The sequence below is a fragment of the Chaetura pelagica genome, unplaced genomic scaffold (genome assembly GCF_000747805.2).
Source record: "Chaetura pelagica isolate M959 unplaced genomic scaffold, ChaPel_1.0 scaffold425, whole genome shotgun sequence".
Taxonomy (NCBI): domain Eukaryota; kingdom Metazoa; phylum Chordata; class Aves; order Apodiformes; family Apodidae; genus Chaetura; species Chaetura pelagica.
In genome coordinates, this window is record NW_009953205.1 from 5,147,455 (window position 1) to 5,154,544 (window position 7,090).

A 7,090-nucleotide genomic window follows, 5' to 3' on the forward strand; every position below is an offset into this window, starting at 1 on the left:
CTGCATTAACTTCCCTGTGAATGGACCTTTCAGACAGTGTGGAGCCGGGTTGAAGTCACTGAACTGATGCCAGTTTCTTTCCTCGGAGCCCATGGAGCCTTTGCCTCAGTTGTTGGGGGCGTCGGAGCCTCCACTTTGACCTTAGCATGATTTTGGTTTTTTACAAGTAAGGTTGAAAAATCCAAACCCCTTAAACCCAGCTCTCTACTTCTTAGGGCAATGAGTTATTTGCTAGTACTACAAAGGTGTTTTGATATTTTTGAATAATCTTTCTGGAAAGCATTTTTCCTCTCCAGCAGATTCACTGAATCTGGACAAGAGCATAATCAACCCATGAAGTACTCCAGCTTCACCAGTGACTTTATTTAAGGTTAGTTTCCACCTCTGTAATTAGTGAATTTTGTGTATCTCAGGTAGGGTACAAGTTCTGAAGTTTTAGGAAAATATTAACTCCATGTAACTTTGCATGATTCTTTTTGTGTCTGCTACAACAAGAATCACAAAAAATGCTACCTTCTTCCCACCTCGTGCTCAAACATCTCAGAAGTGCTAAAGGAACAAAACTCAGATCACTTGAATTCTTCTAATCAAGGATGAACTTAAAGTGCTTACACAATATTGCAGAACTCTGCAAATACTGAGTCATCCCAGTGGGTTGTTAGTTCTACTATAAAAATTACTGAAAATCATGATTGTGCGATTTATTTCCCTGGCAGTTTATTTAAAAATAAAAACTGGACCCAGATTTCCTCAAAGCCTTCACTTCTCATCTGTTTCAAAACAAAGTTAATAGTGAGAGCTGCTGCCTGATGGTTTTCAATTTTTCTTACAGTTCTTGGGGTGTGCGGGAGCGAGTGGGAGCTCTGAGCATGGCTGTCTGCATGGGCTGTTCCTACCTAGCAGTCCTGTACTGCTGTGCTTCCACCTGTCTTTCATCTCGGAAAGACACTGCAGAATTGGAGGTGAGGTGTTGTAGAGCAACTCCTCTTTTTTAAGTGTCTCCTACTTGGCTTCTGGATGTTGGCAAGGTTAATTAGGAGGGCTGGCCATAAAGCAAGGCTGGAGAAGGGCTTGCTGCTCCGTGGTGTGCTGCTGTTTACAGCTGTGCAGTGAATGACAAATCCCCCTTCTGAGTGCGGGGAGTCAGCAGACGTTTACATCCAAATTTCCAAGCTCTACAGGTCAGGGCAGACCTGTGAGCTACAAAGAATTGTGTGCAGTCTCTTTTGGGGACACATGGGTTAAAGGAGAAACTCAGAATAAAAGCCTGACTCTATTGAAATGAGTGGCAAAACTCCCATTCACTCTAGATTGTCAAAATGATCTGTAGAGCCCCCTAAGATTTGTGTTCTGTTAATAATTATTACTTCTACATAAAAGTAAACTTCTATATTTAAAACTTATAACTTGGCAACCACAAAATGCACATGTCTATAATGAATAACCGTGTGAGCCTGTTACTCCAACGCTCCTCAATTCTCATCCCTTCCTATGTCTTACTGGCTATTCATCTGTTTAAATGTTAGACTGTAAGGTCTTCTGGGCAGAGACCATTTTTTTTTTTTTTTCTGAGCAAAGCAGCACTTCTGTGGCTCTGTGTTAAGGCAAGTATTTTAAATCTGGGGAAATAAATGTTCATGCGTTTGACAATTTCAGAACATGAATGCAAGTGATCAGGCATGCGTGTCTAGAGATGTGCTTTCTACATACACATATTGTTTCCTTTTAAAGACATCTGCATCTACTGAATTCAGTCCAGAATTTGGCCTAGAAGTTTACCATTATTATGCCTCAATCCAGCAAAGCGTGACTGTAGAGAGACTGACAATAAAGTATACATGGAAGTGCTTTGTTGGATTGAGGCCTTTAAGATTTTGTGCATTTGTGCTCTTGTAATTTTAAAATGAAACATATTATTGAAAGTCTTCAGTTCCTTATTCTGTCACTTCCCCATTTATTTTGATTTATTATATATAAATGCATGTCTCCTAAGATCTAGATGCTTTTGAAAAAAACCAAACCCACTCAAAATACACAGAAATAAAACAGTAAAAATATTATCTGCTCTTCACTGAACTACAATAATCCCCTCTCTGTTCATCAGCATCACTTTTTTATGTAAACAGCAGCTCCCCTGTCATGGCCCTCTGATGTTGGAAACTTGCTTTAGAAGAGGGCCTGGCTATTTTTACCCAAGAGCAAATGTGTCTGTTCCAAAGTTGGGGTTTTTAATCCAGAAACAGCCCTACCTAACTTTGCTTCCTGAGGATGGTAAATGTTGCTCCATCTCCCCATCATTGAGCTACTACCTCTGATTAAAAAAATCTTGAGTGGGTGTTTAGAAGTGCTGTCCCTCCAGGCCTTCCAGCATGGGCAAATGCCATGAGTGGTTGGGCTTTCCTGTGGGCTACCTATAATTTTCCATGCAAATTTTAAAGCATGGAGATGCCAGCTCAGGGATGTCTGCTACCTGCTGCTGGAGCAGAGTGGACCAGGCTTGCACGGTGCTTCAAAACTGAACTAAGACGGCCAGGCCATACCTTCCTTGCAATGTAATGCAATAAATGCATGTAGACAGACCTAGATTATGGCTCATCTTGTAAATTGATATGCTACTCAGTTCAGATTGATTAAAATAGTTTGTGTCTCCAAAAATATCAGCCAACTAGACCAACTACATTTGGTATGCCAAAGGATGTGGAAATACCTGTTTATCTTTCGCACAGAAGGAGTCTAATCAATCCTAAGTTGTTGTGTTGTATAAAGTCAGATCCATTTGTACATGTGTCCTGAATACAGAGATGGCATCTTTGGAACAGTTATCCTCTTTGGGACATATGACTGCTAGCCTAAATGGATGGGGTCACCTCACAGAGATTCACTCAAATATTTGCAGTTTATACAATTTCACACAAAACATGCCCTTAAAGTTTTGGGTTTTTTTAAAATTTTCTACCTCTAAATAATTATGATAAAATTCCAGTGGAAATCTTCAGTGGTCAGAATATACCAAACTGACTGTTACATTTTCTTTTCTAAAGATGCTGTGTGAATTCAACAGTGGTAAAAAGTGCTGGATTTATACCACTGAGCCTAGAGAACTCCATTTTAAGTGCCACCTGCAGTGGTGGTTTATGAGATGAGGTTTGCTCTCCTAGAAGTTATAATGAGACCACCCAGTCCCGATTACATATGCCACGGATTAGAATTCAGATGGTAATGATTTCTCACTATTACCAAGGCCAGATTTGATCTGGGGATGAAAAAAAGAGTTTAAATAGTGCAACAAGTCTCCTCAGCCTGGAGCCTCCAGTGAAACTTTTTCTTAGACAAGTTATCTGCTTTTTTTTTTTCCCTTGAGGAGAGCACTGAAGCCACGAGGACTGTTTCAGTAATTGGGATTACATGCTTGAGAAAAGGCATGCAGGACTGAATGGTTTTATAGCAGCAGAAGCAGAGGACAGTGGTTTCTGGCTTCCTTCAGTTTGCCATAATCCTATCCCAGTTGTTTTCTTAAAAAATTAATCTAATGCTCAGATATAATTTGGAATTTTACTGAGACATCTTTTGGGCCTTCAAATTGGAAACTAAAGGAACAGCTTTTTGAGAGCTTAACAGTGTCAAGCTGGCTGTCTCTGCTACAGCAAAAATGAATAGTCTGGTCTTGATCGATAAATAGCAGAAAAACATAGGTAGTAACAGAGTATTTAAAAAGGCTGCTTCTGGTTGAGAATTCTTCATGGGTCTGGTCCAGGTAGCTCATGCCATGTATTAAACACACTATCACAGGCCAAAGCTTGACAGCCTTAGCTTAACTTGTGAAAGTTAAATGGAGATCTTCATGCAAATTTTATGTGCTACCAGCTCTGATTTGTGTGTGCAGGTTTGTGCATGGTTTCTATATGAAGAATTTGTGAATATGGTACTGTCTGTTTAACAAGCTAAAAGAACAAATTTCATAGTATCCCTCATAAAAAAAACCTCAGACCATGTTTTGCCTTTTACTGATGCAGGTATTAATCACTGTAGAAGTCAACAGTTATACCAGCTTTAATTCTGGCACATATGAGAGGAGATTGAGGCCTTAAGGTATTCAGCTATCTAGGCTATCTTTACTAATATAGTGCCATGATCAGAAAGCTCTCCTCCTTTACAGAGAAAAGATGAGGGGAAAAAGCAAAGTGACACTAATCTTTTCTGAGTCAGGCTTTCCTCCTGGGTGTGACTACACACAGAAAAGCTGGGATTTCCAGGTGATACTAATCAAAGATGGCAGAAGCAACTACAAAGCATACAAATAAAGCATCCAAGTTGCATGTATTAAACCAACCAGGACAGCACTCATGGTACAAAAGCTAGGATACAGTCAGCTGTGTTGCTGTGAGGGGCCTGAACTTTATTGCATGATAGGAGCATAAAAATATTTTTATTATCAAACTCAGAATAAGATTAAAGCATGCTAATGTTGGCTATCTTGCCATCCAGAGACACCATGTATTTTCGTTGATGCCTTCTGGATCAGGAAACAGAATTTCTATGGACAGTCCCACCAGAAAGTTTGTAGCTTTTCTTAAATTGCTGCTCCCACATGTGTGTGCATGTGTATGGGTAACTTCTAACTATTTTCTGTATTCTGAGTCCAATATGGCAATTCTTCACTATCAATGTAGGAATGCAATATACTGTATTGATGGACTTCAAGGACTTCTCTCTCCTCTTTTTTGTCCTCCTTGTTTTCTACTTTTGTTGTGCTTGTCTTCTTTGTGGAGTGGGGTGAGTGACATTAAAGGAGTATGGGGAAAGGCAGAGACTTCTTTGCCAAATAAGAATGTATTTTGACCCAGAGCCCTGGTGTGAGGTTCTCTGCTGCAAACTGAACTTGACCTCTCACAGGCAGAGCTGACACATTCATAACAAAACCAAAAATGACACTGATTTCTCATTCTCAAAAGCTCATCCAATCTAGTTAGCTTGAGTTCTGGTAGGAGCTCTACCAGCAGCCACATCTTTGGCTACAGTATGGGCATATCTGCTGACTTCCAGGCCCTCCACTTGGAAAAGAACATCTAAGCGTTCATTATTTACCTTTGTCTCACTCAGAGAGAGCTCTCCAGAGCCTTCCCCAAGGTTTTGTAAATATAATCTGGTAGGGCATCTAAAAGATGTAGTAAACAGGTAAATAAACATCTGCAGCTTATAAGGCAGAATTTAGGTTTGATTTATTGTATGTTCCATAGAGTTTCACTGGTGACAATGGTTCTGTACAGGTTATAAGTGCAAAAGAATGTGGCCCAGAGACAGGCTTTGTGCTCCTCTCTGGCAAATGCTGTCTCCCATCTGTTTGTCACTATTAGGACACTTCTTCATTGGCAGATGAAAAACAAAATGTACAAAAGGATCCAGTAAACTATTCCATACTATCATCAGTACAACCAAACATGTACAGTCATTAGTCTGATAATGATGCAGCCTCTTATTTTTGCCAACTGTCAGAAGTCTCCAGTGGCATGTGGAACAGCAACGTCTGGAATAGAAAATGAGAAATGATTGCATGTCTTCACATTCTACTTTAAAAATTGTCTTGTGATACAAAATGCTTACTTTGTGGCTCCTTTTGTTAAGTGCTTTTTTGTTATGTCAGGCAATAAAAAATCTTAAAGATATATATCTTTATGTTGCGCATCTGTTTTGTCCTCCAGTTGAGCTGAGGTGAGATGGGTTTGAATGAGAACATTTTAAAATTGCCCATATTTGTAGTATCTCCTCTGCCAGCCCTGTTACTTGGAGAAAAGTTTTAGAAGAGGTTCTAAGGCTGAAAGGGAGTTACTATGAGCACTTAGTAGGATCACAGGATTTGTATAACCTGTTCAAATTTGCGAGACTCTTTTGCTGTTGAGCTGCTTTCTAACGATGATATATAGACACCTCTTGTCCATTCAGAGGATCCAGAACTTTCTTGGTGTCAAACATGTGCCAGCCATTTCACCTAACTTTCAATTATTTGTGAAGATTATGGATGTAGTTTTTTCATACATCAAACTACCCAGCTGCAGTTGTGGATTTTTATTTGCGATATTGGAAGCTGTATTGAAGTCTGGTTAAAAGCTAACTTACAGCTTGAGTAACCACGCTTTGAAAATGGCTTCTAAATTCCTCACCTGTAGAGCTTTAACAAGGTCTTTAAGGGGGATGGGAACCCGGATTTAGGTGTGTGAACACTGCATACTATCTATGTAACATGAACAGTTTTGGGGTGTATACAGGATTAGTTCTGCTCATGGAAAGGAAGGGTTGTTTCTTTTGCAGAAGATCTAAAGATAGGGAAGATACACCTTTGTACCTCCACCTTTCAGTGCCTGTGGAGGATACAATATAAGCCACTCTACTGTGCTAGCAAATATTTATGCTGGGTGTTCACAACCCCCTGTTCGCTCAAGGGAAAGGTGCAGCAGTAAACATGAGGTCTATGTATAACCGAACCCGTGTGGTGTTACAATGCACCTCCCAGAACTGCAGCAGCCAGCGGAGCACCAAGTTGTCACTCAGCTGTTCAGCGCTGCTGCTCAAGTGTGGCTCCGTTCCACTCCAAACACGTTCCTTTGGATGTGTCCAATGCCCATCTTGGAATTAACTGATGAATTCGCTGCACAGAAATTATTGTGCAGTAGTGCAGGAGTATTTTATGTAGTATTACATGGGGGGAGAAGCTGGGCCGTTCTCCACAGGCTCTCTGCCACCGCCGTGCAGTAACTTTTCCACGAGGACAAGCCTGACTGCTGGTCCGAGTGATTTCAGCTAACCTAACAGTATTTTGCAATCCCTCCGGTTACACCAACCCGCTGTTTATTCACCGCCAGACGTCCTGACCATGTAAGCCCTACAGAGCCGGCATTTTGATGTGAGTTATTGCAACACCGTCCCTGCCTTCACAGCCCCGTGTTTACCCGCCCGGCAGCACCGCAGGCCGCCCCGCGCACCCGGCGGATGACGACACGAACCCAAGGCCTCGGGCCCCGCGCGGGACCAGCGGCTCCCCGAGCGCTCGGCGGGCTCAGGCCCAGCCCGGTCCCCCCGGGGGCTGCTCGGGGCG